This window comes from Pinus tabuliformis, chromosome Q (genome assembly GCF_031772625.1).
Source record: "Pinus tabuliformis cultivar Carrire ecotype Pingquan chromosome Q, CPIR1, whole genome shotgun sequence".
NCBI classification, from domain to species: Eukaryota; Viridiplantae; Streptophyta; class Pinopsida; order Pinales; family Pinaceae; genus Pinus; species Pinus tabuliformis.
Genome location: NC_142296.1, coordinates 1,035,640,283 through 1,035,659,320, shown reverse-complemented (window position 1 = coordinate 1,035,659,320; position 19,038 = coordinate 1,035,640,283). Strand labels below are relative to the sequence as shown.

General features: G+C 36.4%; 1 pseudogene; it reads right to left on the bottom strand.

Moving 5' to 3' along the window:
- Window positions 1-17,423: 17,423 nt before the first annotated feature.
- LOC149223033 (putative protein S-acyltransferase 7 pseudogene) lies at window positions 17,424-18,427 on the bottom strand (annotated as a pseudogene).
- Between the last annotated feature and the right edge of the window lie 611 nt (window positions 18,428-19,038).

The window sequence follows — 19,038 nt, the reverse complement described above, 5'->3', positions numbered from 1 at the left end:
AATGATGGTGAGATAGTAGCTCTTTTCCTATTCAACCAAATCATTTCATGTTTCAGTATTCTAAGGGAGATTGTCATTGATCATGATAGTCATTTTAAGAATAAGATGATGTCTGAGTTGGCTTTAAAATTGGGATTTCAGTAGGAGCATTCATCTCCATACTACCCTCAAGCTAATGGATAGGTTGAAGCCATAAACAAATCCCTCAAAACTATCCTACAAAGGAAAATCAATAAAGTTAAATCCAACTGGCACATCATATTATATTCTGCACTTTTGGCATACTAGATGTCTGTTAAGACCGCCACGAGTTTTACTCCCTTTCAACTAGTTTATGGTTTGGAATCAATCTTCCCTGTGGAATGTGAGATCCCATCTCTTAAATTAGTGGTTCAACTTCTTCCAGACACCTCCAGTCTTGAAGAATTCCTTATTCATTTGGAACATCTCAATGAGTAGTGTTGGGATGCAGCCACAATGAATGAAGCTCATAAAAAGAGAGTAAAGGCCCAATATGACAAGATTGTGCGTCCTAGGGTTTTCTCTGAAGGTGACCTTGTCCTGGTCTATGACCAAGATAAGGACACCTTGGGGGTAGGCAAGTTCAAACCCATGTGGTACGGTCATTTTATCATCAAAAAGGTCTTGAAGAAAGGTGCATATGAGTTGGTTGACTTTGATGGAAATATATTGTTGGATCCCAGAAATGGGCTCTATCTTAAGAAGTATTATGCCTAGGTTATTGCCTAACATTTTCTTTGTTGTGTACATATTGCACATAGTTGTTTGTTCTGTCTATGGGTCCCGTGGTGATATTGGTATTTTTTATCAGCTCTGGCAGGTTTCGATGGGTGATCTGGTGCATCTAGGATTCACTGATGGTGCTAGTCGACACACTTGGAAATTAGCTTCCTTTACTTGCGTAATATATTATCCATCTGGTCTGTGGTTACTCTCAAGAGGCATATGTCTTTGTCCTACTTCCAGCAATATGGTTGAATACAATGTTGTCGTTAATTTACTATCTGAAGCAATATCTTTTGGTATTGAATCATTAGTGGTTTATTTGGATTCGCAGATGGTGGCGTCTCAATTAAATAACATATATTATGTAAGAGATCCTTTATTACATCGCCAATTTCTGAGAGTGATATTATTACAAAGATCATTTAATTTTATTACTTTTATTCATATTCCATGATCAGAAAATTCACTTGTTAATTCTATAGCTAATCAAGCATTAGATTGGCACATTAATCATTCATCACGTTAAAACCAAAAATATCATAAAATCATTTATATATGTGATCAAATCATCATGAAACCATCTGTATATAGATAGGAATAATATGTCCAAAATGTTACAAAATGTGGACAAATTTCCTACAAAATTAGGACTTAAGCTCGATCATGTCCATAAATAGATCAGTTATCTAATCTAAGTATATGAGCCCTACCCTGTATGAATGTCATGGAAAAAGACAATTACATTCACTACCCGTTGAAAGAGTCACACCCACTCTCATGATAGTCCTACCACTCGTCTCTCAATGGCCTCAGGGAGATCCTCTATGGCTTCCATAGGAACCTAGCGAGTCAAACTCTCCAAGTTCCTCTAAACTGCATAAAGGACTCTCTCATACTCTGTTGCTACTCTCTTAGCATCTATGTCATGACGCATGTGACTAGGTAAAGCCTCTGGTTTCACTGGTCCAACATTTGCATCATGATCAAATAATCTTGTAAGATCTTTGTTTCACGAAAAAATATTTTAACTTCTTAAGATCATATTTAAAATCAAATAACATAAAAAATTAAAAAATTTACTAATATTTCCCCATGCAATGCCCTCAAGAAGTGTTAGATTTGGGTCATCTCGATAATATATTCCTACATAAGGGTAGTCATCTATAGCTACGATTTGTTTCTCCCACCAAAGGAAGAACTTGTTGTTAAATGTTTCTCGAGTGAATTCACCTCCGCCAAGTCGCTTGATCAAGTCTGCCCATCTATCCATCCTCGGATCCTTAGGACTGTTGATTGCAGTAGACACTCTCAGTCGAAGTGTTGGGACTGCTAATTGCTGTAGACACTCTCGGTCGAAGTGTTGGGACTCTCTCAAAGAAAAATGAACAAAGTATGTTGTCATAGCCAAAATGCTTCATTTTCCCTCATCTCATTGAAGATAATTGCTTCTTCATGTAGACCAAGAGTGTTGTGCACCAATAAATGACTATCGAATGAAGGCAATCTACTACCAATAACATGGCAGATCGAGAGCCCTAATGTAGTGATGTTGAGCCTACTACCCTGAAAATCGTAAAGAGGATAATTTTAATTGGTAGGCTCCTTACATTTTTTATTAGAATATGTGACCCGACCTTGTTTGTCCCTAGTGTATAGTAGAGACCTATGTAATATGAAACATTCAGGCCTCCTCGGGCCCTCTCTTTCAGATCAACTACTTTCCCTCTTCGGGAAATTCCTATGATGAAGTAAATATCTTCCACCTCAATATATAAGGGAATCTGATCAATCATAAAGATCTCTTTCTCTGGATCCTAGTAATGAATAAGAATCTCTAATAATCGAGTTTGAGTTTTCATATTTGACATCATAAAAAACTTGATAAATATGCATCCTCTTAATGCATCTAATGCCAAAGGATCATTTAAAACCTCATTTTCAACATCACTATGCTCCCTGTCTTTCCAAATGATTGCCATTTAGCAAATAGGAGGGAATTCATCCATTAGAAATCAGATTTTTCATTCCTCTCTGTGAGTGCGCGACTTCCTTAAGAGACAATTGCATATACACATGGATTTTCCTTTGGAAACCCGCGTGTAGGGATTTTTATATGCGATTTCCAAAGAGCTAACCCCTGTACATGAAAATGTAATTTCTAAAACAAAATCCTACAGTTAAAAATCGAATGAATCCATTGAAAATGCAATCAAATGGATGAGATTGTAAATTTAGAATTACCTGGAAACTTTGGCTAATGAATTGATTAAGGAAATCAATGAAATGGAGTTGCCCAAGTTTGCTACCAATCTCACAACACTTGCAAGTTCAAATGAAATTTTGGTATGTCAAGATGTCCTTTTATATTAAAATTTTAAAACCCACTTTTATAAAGTCCATAATTTTTAACTTTATTATTTTATGAACTTTTCAAGTTTTTGGCTTGAAGTGTTGGGGGAGGTTGTTTTCCATGGTAAATCAAGACTTTGTGACATTTTTTTCACCACTTTGACTCTACAATCGTAGACCTATCGTGGCAGGTATCACTTTCATCACTAGCATATAGGTTAGGACATATCACTTTTGCCAATGCATTATGCATCTTAGCCTCATACTGCGATATTTTTCCATAGGTTCGACCCCATTATGTTGTGGTTTTCATAACACTTTCACTATATGTCTTATAAAATCGTAACATAGTGGTGGAGCCACTCCTTCCTTGGGCTTCCTAGTTAGATCCTCACTAGCATATGTTGCCCATGTTGCAAGAATTGTTTAGGCTCAGGAGTCCTCTTTAGTCCCGTCATTACTTTGCGATGAAGCCTCATTCCTCTTCTTCTTCGCTATCATTTTGGCTTTATACACTAGAGGATCCCATGTGTTAAGTATTAATTTTTCATTACATATTGACTACTTGTACCCTTTTGGCCTTAAGCCACTTTTGACCATAACCTTTCTGCAAGTTCAAACCATGCATTCATTAGCCTCTGCGACTTGAAACCTTTTATGCATGGAAATAACATTCCTTTGTGTTGATGACCAATATTCGCCACCTTGCATTAAGCATGGGAATGTTCTAGCAGGGAAAATTTTAAGGATGGAAAATTATATTGAAGTTTAAAAACACTGGCGAAACTCACTAGTCTGTAATATGCAAACTATAAAATGTTTATTGATGTATTTATAAAATTATTAAAATTTATAATGATTTTATATATACTCTCTATATAATGTAGGCAATTTTAAAGGTTAAATAATTTTATATTGTAAAATTTGGGCGAATCATTTTTATAAAAAATGGAAATTGGTGAATCTTTTCTTTGGAAAAATCATGGAAAATTAGCCCACCTATGAATATTAGCCCCTAAAATTTTCCATGTGTTCTAGTCCCAAGAACTAGTGCATCTACACTTAACACTCATTCTTTCCACTGTACTATAGTCATTCTTTTTATTTTTCAGGCTTTAAATATGAAAAAGACAAAAAAAAATTATATATTCCAAAAAAGAGCGAGAACAGGAAATTTACTTCCGTATTTGATGGTAGCAAGAGTCAATTGTGTCTCCCTTGAACAAATCAGTCAAAATGAATCTTTCCTCCATTAGGATGGGACTTAGTTTGACTTTAGTAGATCCATAACCTTGTTCTTGAGTCAATCCTCCTCCAGTTAGTTATCTCTTCCAATCATTGAAAACTTATACAAAGTTATTTTATCCTACCATAGAGTCACATTTGAGTCATGATTTTGTTCAAGGGAAGTCAACATGTATCGGCATTTTGCGGTGTCTCTTGAATCATTTTTAGTCAACCATACCCAGTCTGTCAAGTTATCTTCAGTATCACATCAATTATTTGGTTCTTTTCTTGTGTTGGTTAAGAAGGTCTCCATTGAATTCTTATTGGCGAATCTGTTGTTACCAACTCCGAAAAATTTCTCTGAGAGTAGGCTTGGAGCCGCACCCTGGCCCTATTTAAATCATTGATAGGTGACCTTCTGCTCAACCTTGATCACTATGGGTCTTTGACTGAGTGGTTTCCCTTGTGTTCGACGTCAACTTACATTATCACACATTGGGATTCATGCAGTACCGTGGTTTCCATTTGACCCTATTGGTGGATTCCTCACCTCTGTGTTAGATCTCATTATCAGTTGGTTCAGAGGGTTTCTATCATGTGGTAGACCCATCTTGTGTATACCAAAAAGATACTTCAGAATGGTTACTTCATCTCTTTTCATCTGAGTTATTCCAAATTATTGGCCTGCAGGTTACACTCGTGTTGGTTGATGTGGGATGCCTTAATGCCTTCCTTCCAACAGATATTTTCCCATCGAATCCAACTCATTGATATGGGAGCAAGATCTAGAGTCCCTTTTTAGTACCTTATGGTTTGCAGTCATCAGTGGAAAACTCCTTCGCTATCAACAGCGAGAATACATCAAAGTATCCTTATTGATAGATTCTCTCAAGTGTTCAACTTCAGCACATTTACTCACACTTGTTAGATTGTACTGGGATACCTTGACTCTCATCATCATTATTGGTGAGTTGTCTCGCATTTGTTAATGGTATACATCAATGACCAGTAATCAAACAATTTCTCACATGGTCAACTTTAGCTCATTTATTCCCATATTGTAGAAATGTACCATCTGTGGTTGGTTAAGGCCTCGGGTTTTTCAGAATCTCGGTTCACTTGTCAGCTCCTTCAATTTTCTTCCAATGTTACCAGCCACCCTTATATGTTGCAGTTCAGCATAGCATCATCCTATATGTTGACACCTGAGTTTATGAAATACCATTATTCCACCTATATGACTTGGTATTATTATGAGGATTAGTTATGTAGCATCAGTGATCACACATTCTTCGAGCATCATTGGTCAGATTTTTTTTGTATGTGATATTGAGACATAGCTCCGTTGTGTTCCTTTTTAGTTATCATTATATGATCCACTATGTATTCTTCAATCTTTTTTTCACACTTATGTATACATTTTCGATCCTCTCTATACTTGATCAGCATACATGCTTTACTATCTCTGAGCATGGGTATGCCCGCCTCAAACATGAATATTCTTTCTAATTCCTTCCATAGTTATTTAGTGGGTTTGAGTTTGGTGATATCCTCTCAGGTCCTCAAATGACATCTCTTACATTTAGGCCACCATGTACCCCTTCTGACCTCATATATTAGGGGGCATCTGTTATAGCATAATTAGCACTCCTATAGTTCTCATGCTCTGGTATGGCCTTGGGTAGCCCTTTCCCATACATACTTGATCATTTATTAAAAAAAAAAAATTTGAATTCCATACGCGACTCTTCCCTTTAAAAATCATGTACACACGTGGGTACCATAATAAAAAACCCACGTATATTATTTAAAATATGAAAAAATAAAATAATATCCCTTTTTCTAGGCGGGGTTTACAGGTTTCACCGAAAGCCCACCTACAAGATCCTATGGCCTAACTAAATCAACTGATTTCTAGTGGTATTTATACACATCATGTGAAGGCCTAACAAACAAGGAGATAGGATATCGACATTATATTGTTTTCATTCCCTAGATCAAGTCTGATTTTCCCTGTTCCTCCTCCACTCCTAGTCATAGGAAACCCTTGTTTCCTTTCATAAATGCTTATCCTTCATTAAATGGAAACATTTACCACATGCTTCAGAGATTATCTTTGAGGCATGGGTTGGACGGATTTGGAGGAAGGTTTCATTGGTGCCATGGTCGAATCAGGTTGTATCTCTCCACTACTCTTTGTTGATATCAATAAAGAAGCTCTATCTAGTTTTTGATATGTTATGATCTCATGTTTTTATGATCCATGTGTAATATGTCATGATTTATATCTTTATTCTTGATGATCTGACATGTTTATTATGCACTCACTTTGAACTACTTGTTATGTATAAGCTTTTTTGAACTGTGTTGCAGGTTTGTTCACTTGGGAGGAAGCAGAGGGTTTGGACCCTACAGGATCGACATCGAACATAGGACCTATGGGTACTCCTCTAAAACCCAACTTTGGTAGTTTGTATAGTTTTATTTCTTAAATGTATGCTTCTTGTTGATTTTCTTCCTTCAATCCGTTGAGGCGCTACCTTTCAAAGAGTGATGGACATCGCTTTCTGCAGCCTGACTGGTCAAAGTGTAGTTGTTTATTTGGATGATGTAACTATGTTTTCCAAATGAAGATCAGATCACGTATGTCATCTGAAACAAATATTTGAGTAGTCTTGCAAATACAGTATTTATCTCAATCCCAAGAAAAGCATCTTTGGTGTGTCAAAAGGGACTCTCTTAGGTCACATCATTGCAAAAAATGGAATTAAAGTTGATCCCGAGAGGGTTAAAGTTATAAATGAGATCTTGTTCTTGGTAAACAATAAAGATATGCAATCTTTCTTAGGGAAGGTTAATTTCCTACGAAAATCCATCTCCGATTATGCTCGAATAATTAAACCATTACAGGAGATGATTAAGAAAGATGTGACTTATAAGTGGGATAGAACAGAAAATGATGCTCTCACTAAAATTAAAAAAGCTATTGTTGATGCACCTACTTTATTCAGTCCTGACTATGGAAAATATTTCCTTCTTTATACCTTTTCTTTGGACTTTTTTATTACATCCATATTGACTCAAAAGGATGTTGAAGGAAATGAATGGCCTATCTCTTTCATGAGTGTTGGCTTACAGGGGTCATAACTAAATTACCCTGCCATCAATAAATAAGCGTACGTTGTATATAAGGCAACCAAACATTTCAAACCCTATATTCTAAAAGGTCACATAATCATTTTTGTGCCTCATCCAGCGGTCAAAACAATCTTTATGCAACAAGAGTTGGGTGAAAAGAAGGAAAATCGGATGAACTGCTTACAAGAATATGATCTGGAGTTTAAACCAGTTCATACCATTAAGGTTCATGGCCAATATCAACTTGCAGCTATGGCAAGAGATTCTCCCTAGCAAGATATTTCAGGTTGGGAGTAGGAAATAGAGATGTATAATGTTGAACATGTTCCCCAGATCACACCTACAGTGCCATAGTATTCTGATATACAGAAATTTCTGGAGCACAAAACCTTTCTGACATATTTATCGAGCAAACAAAAGAGGTTAATTCGTCTAAAATCTCTATCCTACCAGCTTGTTCATGGAGTGCTTTTTCGAAAGCACCACAACAATGTCTTACTAAGATGCCTTGAGCCACAAGATACAAAGAAGGTACTTAGAGATTTACACAATGGACCGGCAGGTGGTCACTATGTGGGCGACACAACTACACATAAAGTAATGGAGGTTGGTTATTATTGGCCCACCTTATTAGAAGATTCTCATGCTTATGTTTGCAAGTGCCCAGCTTATCAAAGATGCACCGGTCATAATCAAAGGTAAGTCACCCCACTGCTGCCAGTAGTAGTCGAGGAACCATTCCAGCAATAGGGCCTAGATTTTATCGGAAAAATATTTCCACACTCATCATATCAAGGCCAATATACTTTGACAGTGACAGATTGTTTTACTCGGTGGTCATAATAAATTCCCTTGAGACAAGTAAATGAACAGGAAGTCATCCACTTATTGCAATAGAACATTATAACCATTTTTGGCATTCCAACGTCTCTTGTCTTTGATAATGTGACTTATTTTTCTTCATTGAAACTTTATGAATTTGCATTATAAAATGGGATTGCATTAAAGCATGCATCTAACTATTACCCTCACGGAAATGGTTTAGCTAAATAAACAAATAAAAATCTTATTCTTATAATCAAGAAAGATAGTTTCTCTTAGCAAAGGAATTGGCACAACACTTTGACAAATACATTATGGTTTGACCATGTAACTCCTAAGCCTTCCCTTAAAACCTTATCGTACTTTCTGGTTTATGGTAAAGAAGTTATCTTACCCTCGAACTTGTATCTCCTAGTCTTGTGACTCTCCCAAGAGTCCCAAGGTAGACCTTTCCTTCTAGTTTAGTGTAGAATAGATAATTAACTCAAACTTGAGGAAGAAAGACTCAAAGCTAAAGAGAGATTTTTCATCCATCAAAAATGTGTTAAGCGTTGGTTTTACAAGAAATCTGTAGGGGCTAGGATTTTCTATGTGGGTGACCTAGTACTGAAGTGGGATAAAGCCCACAAAGAGAAAGGAAAACACACAAAGTTCCAACCTCTGTGGATTGGACCATTTACCATCAAAGAGAAGCTCGATCATAATACCTTCAAGTTGAAATCCTTAGATGGGAGGATTTACCCCCTTCCCATAAATGGTTGAGATTTGAAGCATTATTTTCAATAGTAGTTACAAGTTGTGCTTCCTATATAGTTTGTCCTTTTTCTTTTATTTTATTTTTTTGACAGTGTTAGTCATATGTGTGTCATGTTAGTCATGTCCTCTCTTGTTTTGTGTCTTGGTCATTGTACATAAATAATACCTTGTGTGAAAAGTGCATGGCTCAAAAGGACTTTGTAATGGAATAAAAGAGAAAATGTGACAACCACAATGCTTGGCTTACTGTTTGTTCTTCGTATTTTTTTGGTAAGATGCCATAGGTTGATCTAAGTCTGGATGGAAAATATGATACATCCAAAAGGAAATCATTGAGGGAACATATTATATTTGTGCCTATGCTAGCATCGAAACTACTCAACTTGGTATAAATGTACTTTTGTGTTACATGCTTATACAATCTAGTAGAGAGGAATAAGGGGAAAATATAAAGTGAGAAAACCAATATTAGAGGTTATAAAATACTTCTCTAAAGGGGAAACCTCCTATACTCTCTATATTTCAATATCCCTCTTTCACCCGTTGAAAATAATAAGTCTCGAAGCACAATCCTATTAAATAAATAAATAAAGGGTAAAAAAAGAGAAAGGCTTCGTGCATAGGGAGGTGAAGCAAGTGACTTTGTCGGGGTACTGTCCAGGCCTACTGGTAGTGAAGCAACATTTATGCTCCTAAAATGACTCCCTTGGGGTATTGTCCAAGCTTGCTGGTAGCGAAGCAACACCAGAGATGAAAACTCATGCTTTGAATATCATAAACTTTTCATGCATATTACCCTTTCCTAGATTGAAACAATTGTGATATGGTGTATTGTTTGTGTGTTGAGCCAAGTGAAAGAAGTTACGTGCTATGCATACAACCGAGTCGAAAGGGTGAAGTCAAGGTAATCTAACTGGTGAATCAATACTTCCTGAAGGGTTGACCATTTACTAAAAATCCATTCCTAAACAGAGAATTTGAAGCTCGCCCAATGTGTCACCAAGAAGTATTGTCACTACTACAACACCCTCCAAAATTTCACTACATTCAAATTTTGGAGCCTACTTCACCATCGTACCTAGTGTTGCCTTGGTTCTCAAGTGTCGTTTCATATTATATATATTTTTCAAGTGTTCTTGATCATCATCATGTGTCCTCGTAGTGATTAGAACATATTTAGTGCGTTTCATGGTCGTAACACCTTTTTTGTTGTAAAATGACACTTTTTTGTTGCAGTCGCACACACTTTGTTTGTTGTACTTGGGGAATGTATGGAAAGTGGAACTTTTATGTCTATTTATCTTTGTTCAAGCCTTGCTAAGTTTTTTTTTATGAGTTGGTATGTTTCGCACATGATTTCGTGTCTAAACTAATTGTGTTCACCCCTTGTTCTATCTTCCAGACATAGGAAAATTTTGTTTGCAAAGTGAACCCATTAAGGCAAGAAGCACATGGGTGCACTCTTAACCCTTGATCGGGAATCCTCCATTGTTTAGAAGTGCACCATGCACCCTCCAAGAGCGCATAGTGCACTCCTAAGTATCTTCCCCGCTTCCTTTTTTGAATTGTGCCCTTGAAGAATCAAGCCTTCCTTTGAGCACATTCCTTCGAATCAAACAAGTGTGCCCTCCTTGATCACATAAGCACACCTTGAAGACCCAATGCTTAACTCCTTCAGCCTTCAACAATGCACCCCACACCCTCCCTTGCCTTTTGAGTGCATGAGCACACTTTGAAGCCCTAAAGCTTCATTCTTCTTCCTTTGCCAATGTGTCATGCACCCTCATTTTCCTTCTTGAGCACAAGAACGCACCCCAAAGACCCGAAGCCTATCTCTTCAAACTTTAGCTCTACGCCATGCACCCTCCTTGTCCCCCTTGAGTGCATAGCGCACTTGGGAAAACCAAAGCCTCATCCGTCATCCTTTGGACATGCACCCTACACCCTCCCATGAGTTCCTATTTCTCTTAAGCACATGAGCGCATCTCAAATCCTTAAAGATTCTTCTCTTCAGCCTTTCGAAGTGTTCCCTTGCGCCTAGAAGCTCCCCTTTCTCTCCTAAGTGCATTGATAAGGTACGAACAAAAAATATGCATGAAATATGTTAGACTAAAATATTTTTAAGGTTGATGGTTTCTTACCATGAGTGATTACAGTTATAGGTATTTCAGGAATAGCATGGTAATCAGCCATGAATAATATCGAGAAAAGAAGGCAGATAAAGGAAGCATCAAAGAACCAAGAACACATTGAAGTCTTAATGATCAAAGCACCCTAAAAAATCCATAAGATCAAAGACTCTTTGGAGGGTGAATAAATCCATGATGGGAAGCTACATTCAAGAGAAAAGACACAAGTGGCAACCATGTCACTATTTAATAAAGTCCATGTCATCAATGATAGTGACTTGGCACGTTTGCATCACATGATGATGAGGAAATTATGATGTAATGATGTAATCATTGCAAAAACAAAGAAGTGGAAGTCCAAGAGTCATGTGTTGACAAAGAGGCATGTATAGAAGTCTAAAAGACATGTAATGTGTAATTTCAAAAGTCATTTGGAATTCCAAAGGTCCAAGAAGTCCAAAGGACGTTAGAAGTTGGAAAGAAAAAAGTCATGAGGATATGAAAGGTCATGCCTCAAGTTATAAAAGTGTCTTCATTTCTCATTCAAAGGAATTTTAACCTTGGCTTCTCCCATAGGAATTAGAGAGATAGAGATAGTACTTTTTGGGAGAAAGTAGTGGCTCTAACACTCCACTATTGGAGCTAGTGATGTTCATTGTACTTATGTATCTTGGAAATTTTGCTTAATACTTGAAGCCTTTTGGCCAACACATTTTCATACATGGATTTTGGATGTTTTAAGACTACTCTTTGAATATTTATGATTCATGTTCACTTTCATATGAACCAAAGTAATTAAACTATTTTGATGACTTTGTTTCTCAACTTATTGGAAATGTGTTGTAATGATTATAATGATCATCGCATCTATGTGAACTATTTTGCTTAATGTTAGACAAGTCATTATCATATGTGCATGTCTCTCCATCAGATTAGTACTATTACTTATCTTTTAGAGACTCACTTTCTCTCCCTTGCAGTGAAATAACCCTAATACATCAATAATTGAACATTCACAAGGCACACTATCTTGCTCATTCAAAAGCAAATGTGTGTGTCTCTCGTGTTAATCGCTTAAGTCAAGGAAAATATTTAAGTACATGGCAGTCAGGTCATATTCTGGATGGGACTCCTACACCAAATGGTGTGAGGTCTAATTGGGACCTTATATCAGGGAGAGCCTCTATATGTTGTTAGTATCCAACACCATCAACGGGTAGCATCTCTTTTCATGGTGTCTTTCAATAGTTAATTTGACATTGGTTCCAAAACCATTTCAATGATCTTAATTACCACTTGATAATTGTGGAATACAAACACCAAAAACTATGGCTATGAAACTTGGCACTCTTACTTGACTTATTTCTAAATATAAAGTTTGAATGGTATATGTTTGCATTGAGAACAGTGGTAACTTTCATTAGTAGTCATGTGATGATGGCTCCTCATTTCTAAGCTTCATAGATAACATAAATCATATTTTAGACCATATTTCACACATCTTGGTGACACGATATGACTGCTATAACACCCAACAACATACAATATTGATGTGCTCTTTGTACCTAAAGGTATTATGTTTTCCCCGTTCTCTTTTCTCTATTGGCCACACTATTTTGAGCAACTTACTAATTTGTATGGTTGTGGAACTATAATTTGATGCTACCATGAGAAGTAAAATGGGTGGTGTCCGTAACTTTTAGTCAATGAATTCTTATTCCTCTGAATATGGATTGAAGGGGATTTCTAGGGGTTCTTTTGGTTGGATTTAACAGTGCATAGGGATATCAACAAGTTTCTTCAGTAGGGTAACCATATGGTATGTACTATGGTGTAGTTGTGCAGCTTACAACTAGTTTTTATTCACTGAAATATTAGTTATCACAAGATGTATTGATTATGTTGTAAGGTAGTTGTGCAAATATGTCTAGTTTTATGCTCAACATAATCATATTGCTTAGCTTTGTTGCAAGTCTTTGCTAAATGAAAAATCTGGAGTTTTTAGTCCCTTAGGTTTTTCTATAGTTATAAACTTTGTCTTCATATTGTTATGTGAATGTTGTGTTTTTTGCTGATAATTAACAGATAAATGATGCATTATGTTTAATATGTTAAATTTATCTTTCTATAACTTGTTTGGATAAAAGGAACTATTTTCTTTCATTGTTGTAGGGTTTTCTCCACAATGATATTTTGTAGGGAAATCAGGTATATTTCCTATCTGGTCTGAAATGAGTTGGAATAAAAGCTAATATTTGGCTTGACCATAGATCATTGGTGTTGATTATGTTAGAAATTAATTAACAAAGAAATGGAACACATAAAATATGGCCGAAAAAAAAAGAAAAAACAAACAAACAAACAAACAAAACAACAAACAAACAAACAAACAAACAAAACAAAACAAACAAACAAACAAACAAACAAACAAAACAAACAAACAAAAAAAACATGCACACACACACACAAAGAAAAGCATAAAACAAGAGAGACACAAAAAATGTGGTTCACCCAATTTGGGCTATGTCCACAGAGAAACAGCCAGTCCTTCCTTTTTTATTATCCAGCAAAGTGAAGAGATACAACCTACAACAAATTCGTTGTAATTTCCTCTTCTCTCTCACACAGTGTCTCCTTTTTTCTTCACACACAGAATAATAATACACAGCCACAATACAATTCCCTCATATAAACCAAGAGCTGCCTTATAGGACAAAAAACCATAAATTAACATAACTTCTACCGTCATATCTTCTGCCTAATGAATGGCATAGATTGACTATGAAACCACAATATTTTACAAGGCATTTTTTCTCTAATTTTTTGCTTCAGGGGCACTGCCCCTAAACCCCCGCCAGGTTGGGCTAGGTGGCTACCACCACCCCCCCTGGACCCCCCCATCATGGAATATGTTCCAACCATGGCTAAAACTAAAACCTCTAAACAATCAAGAAGATAATCATGCTCCACACCCAACAATATCCCACTTGGAGACTGATTATATCAACTCCATCATTGCTTCACTTGTTGTACAATGTCTCCAATTGGACCTAGTTTTTTCTCATCTTCACCATCATACCTGAAGACCAATTTAAACTAGGAAGAAACTCATTTTCTCCCTGGTTACCACCTTTGTCAACATATCTGCAAGATTATGGCTAGTATGTATCTTTTCTAGCTTCAATTATCCATGTTCCATAACTGACTGTATGAAATGGTACTTGAGTTGTATAGTTTTTTCTTGGAATTAAATGTTGAGTTATTTGCAAGATGAATGGCACTTTGTTGTCACTATATAACCTACCAATCTCCTTCTTCTTGCCTAATTCATCCATAAACCTTTGTAACCAAATCATTTATTTACTAGCCTTTATAGCAGACACGTACTCTGCTTCCGTTGTTGAAAGTGCAATAATGTTTTGCATTTTTGAAACCCAACTGAAAATTGTTCCACCTATAGTAAACACATATCCTATGGTGCTCCTCGTTTTATCTCTATCACCTTCCATATCCGCATCGACATAGCCATGTAAAACAATGTTTGAACCTCCAAAACATAATGCTTGATTAGTGGTACCTCTCAAATACATGAGGATCCACTTCACTATAATCCAATGTTGTTTTCTTATATTGTTCATATACTTACTCACAACTCCCTCTGCATGTGCAATATCAGGGCTTGTGCACACCATTGCATACATTAAGCTTCCAGTTGTTGATGCATATGGAACTTTAGACATATAATCCATCTCAACCTAGGGCTTGGGACACATCTCCTTACTTAGTTTGAAATGGCTAGCCAAAGATGTATTAACCGTTTTTTCATTTTTCATATTAAATCTTACCAACATCTTTTCTATGTACTCACTCTAAGGCAATGTTAATTTGCGATTTTTCTCATCTCTAGTTATTCTCATACCAAGTATTTTCTTTGCAACTCCCAAATCCTTCATTGCAAATGAATTAGCCAAGCTTCCTTTTAGCACATTTATTTTTTGCATATTAAAACCTGCAAAAAGCATGTCATAGACACATAAAAGCAATATAATATAGTTGCCATCATTTTGTTTCTTAATATAAACACAGTGGTTAGAGTGACATCTAGTATGACCTTGTTCAGACATAAACCTATAAAATTTTAGATACCACTACCTTGGAGCTTGATTTAAGCTATACAAGCTCTTCTTAAACTTGCAAACTAATTTATCCTTCTCTTTGACCTCATATCCTTGTGTTTGTTTCATATAGATCTCTTCGACCAAATCCCCATGGAGAAAGGTTGTATTTACCTCTAACTGTTCAAGATGCAAATATTCTATTGCCACTAGACTTAAAATACTTCTGATTGAAGTCATTTAAACAATAGGAGAAAATATTTCATCAAATTCTATACCTTTCTTTTGGGGAAACCCCTTCACCGCAATTTTAGCCTTATATATTTTTTTTCCTCCATATTCTTCCTTCAACCTGTAAACCCATTATTCTACAATGTTATTTTACTTGTAGGAAACTTGACTAAGTCCCAAGTCTGGTTATGTACCAAGGAGTCCATCTCTTCTTTCATGCCTTGCTCCCACTTCTTCCTGGTTTCTACCTGCATTGCTTCTTAATATCCTTCAGATTCGCTATAATCAGTCAACAATAAATAACATAATGAAGGAGTAAATCATCCATGGGGTCTACTTAGCCTGGTAGGCCTTCATACAACACTATCAAGAGTTTTAGGTGTTTGTTGTTGTTGTTGTTGTTGTTACTATTCTTGATCATTATGATTTCTAGACACCTTTGACTTTACTTTTTTGTGATCTCAGTAAGTGCGGTGTATTTTTTGTTTTCCTTTTCCTATTTCTTTCCCTACAAACTAATCTTTGTGCAAGGCCCTTTCATTAAATACCACATCTCTACTCCTAATGATTTTATGATTTTCACAATCATATAAGCGATAACCAAAATAATTACCATCATATCCAATGAAGGTACACTTCTTTGATTTTTCCTCAAGTTTTGTTATGTTTTCTTTATCAATGTGGGAAAATGCTACACAACCAAAAGTCTTTAGAAATGAGTAGTTTACCTGCTTACCTATTCATGCCTCCTCTAGAATACCACCATCCAAGGAGCTTGAATGCCCTTTTTTTATTAGATAAACAATATTATCTACAACATCTACCTAAAATTATAAATTCAATCCTACATGCAATCTCATATGCCTTGCACGTTGCATGATTGTCAGATCATCCTTTCTGACACACCATTTTCTTCTAGTGTTCCTTGAAGTGTCTTCTTTCTACGAATTCCATGGTCTGAATAGTAATTATCAAACTCCTTGCTGTAGTATTCACCTCCATTATCTAATATGAGACACTTCAACTTCTTTCTAGTATCATTCTCAACCAAATCTTTTGATCTAGATATTAGGGGCTAAGATCCAGAACCAAAAAATTATTGTGGGAAAGAATAGAACTCATCAAGAGAGCATTGGTGAAATAATGTGTGGACTGAATACATTCCAAAACAAAAATATGAAAAATAAGAACCATTAAACCTAATTCTTCATTAAAAATGAGAGAGAAAATGATGTTACATCTCCAATGTGTGGATCCCTCTGTCCTTTTACAAAGCAAGAATCATTATTTATACCCTTATTGAGTTACAATATCTTGGGTAAATACCCTGGGTGGATACCATGAGTAAATACCATGGGTGAATTCCCTGGGTAGATACCATGGATAAATACCATTGATGGATGCCTTTTTCCATTCGGAACACTCCTTCCCCCTTAAGAAGAAATGGTTCCCTTTGCATCAAGTTTCGTCCTAAGAAGCTTTTGTTGAGTATGACCCAAGGAAGAGAAGGGCTTTGTGTGTTGGACCCATAACCACAGATTTGTAGATGACCCAAAACCAAGTGTTGTTGAAGACAAATTTTTTGCATGGTTCACTCATAATTGTGGGTTTGTGGATGACCCATAACCATGATGAACGGAGATCTAAGGATAGAGATACCCTTTAATGCTTGTGAGCCAATTGTGATAGTGATAGTGTGAAGTGTATCAAGTGGACTTCGATGCCAATGGTTTTTTGTGGTTGACCCCTAACTGTGACGAATGAAGATCTAAGGGTAGAGATACCCTGTAATGTTTATGGCCAACTGGGATGTTGACAGTGTGTGGCCCAACAAATGGAGTTCAATGATAAGGTTTTTGTGTGGTTGACCCATATCTATGATAAACGAAGATTCGAGGATAGAGATACCCTATAATGCTTGTGGGCCAACTATGATCCTGATAGTGTGTGGCCTAGTTTTATGTGGTTGACCCATAACCAGGATAAAATAGTTTACTCGTGATTTTGCCTGGTAGAAATAGAAATATGGTGGCTTATCTTTGTAAATTTTCACTATCCAGTGAGAGGATGTGAAGGATTGAAAATTCTTCCCCAATGGAATGCTTGTAAAAAATATTTCTTTGAAATTGTGTATTACTCCTTTGTTGTAAGGATTTTCTCTTCTATCATGTTGATATCTAAAATTCTGATTTGTGTTGATCAGATAGAGATGCGTTATTGTAAGTCCACCAACAAACCAAACTGAAAATAATGTGTACCATATGAGCACAATTGATGCAGGTGTTTTTGACATAGCTTTCCAGACTATAACATCATCTGCTACCACAATTTTCTTAACATACATAAAGAAAGAATAGTAGTTGCACAGTTCAATGGATTTCCCTACCCATGGGCAATGATGATTCAAACGCTTCATCCAATTATTTTATATGGAGTAGTGGCAACGTCGTGGTGGATGATACAACATACACGCATCACAATACGTTTTCTTCACTGAAATACCATTCACAAACACATATTTTGTAAGAGGTAATTCTGGATGTGGATTCTTCCCACCTATTGACTCTAGTGTCAAACTAGAAACATCATAACCTTCTTCAGGCTCAGGAGGGTGTGAATTTCGAGGGAGTATTCCAGGATCCCTTTTGGATGTGAGAAGAAGAAGAAGTAGAACATATATTGTGAAGACCATTGAAATAACCAGTATGGAGATAGCACGATGTGAAAACTTGTCCAAAAGTTTTATTGCAACAAATACACAGAATATTGTTGTTGGAATGAGGATGAGAACAAACGTAAAAAATAGTGACCTCACATCTGGCCCAAATATACACCTCCCAGCAAAGAAAAAGAGTTGTTTCCTTTACAATATTGATATACTCTCTTCTCACTCCTAGAGACAATGACATCCATGGTTATGTTGAAGAAGAATTTGTGCTTGACCATTGCTTTGAACCCCAACATAGTGTTCGCTCTGCACTCAATGGATTCACAAGGGTGACTTCTACTGATATTATTAGCAGCATAGCTTACAACCATTTACATTTGAATATTGTAAGCATTCTCCAATGTAACCAAAAATGTATCTGGATTCGTTATTCCTCCCAGCAGTTTGAAGTCTGCTTTTATGATTGCCATGATATATTCACTCTCATCTTTACATTTCACCACTCCTCCACAATCACTAGGATCACACTCTCAAATCCCATGAGAATTGAAGACACAACCAGTCCTCCCACAAATGGAGCGCAACCAAAATGTGTTTATCTTTGATGAATATGACTCCCCTTCTCCTGCTATGTGGCATCTGACATCATGGATGTTGTTACTTCTCTCACTATCACCCATCAAGAAGCACCACGATATATCAGCATTTAAAGGCATGTAATGGCATCTACACTCGTGGAGCCACGTGAGAGCTGCAAAATAGTCTTTGTAAGAGGCAGGATACTTATGCTCATGAGCCAACTGGTAATCCACTAAAACAACCACCACTCTTTTTCATGTGGACATCCTATGGCGGA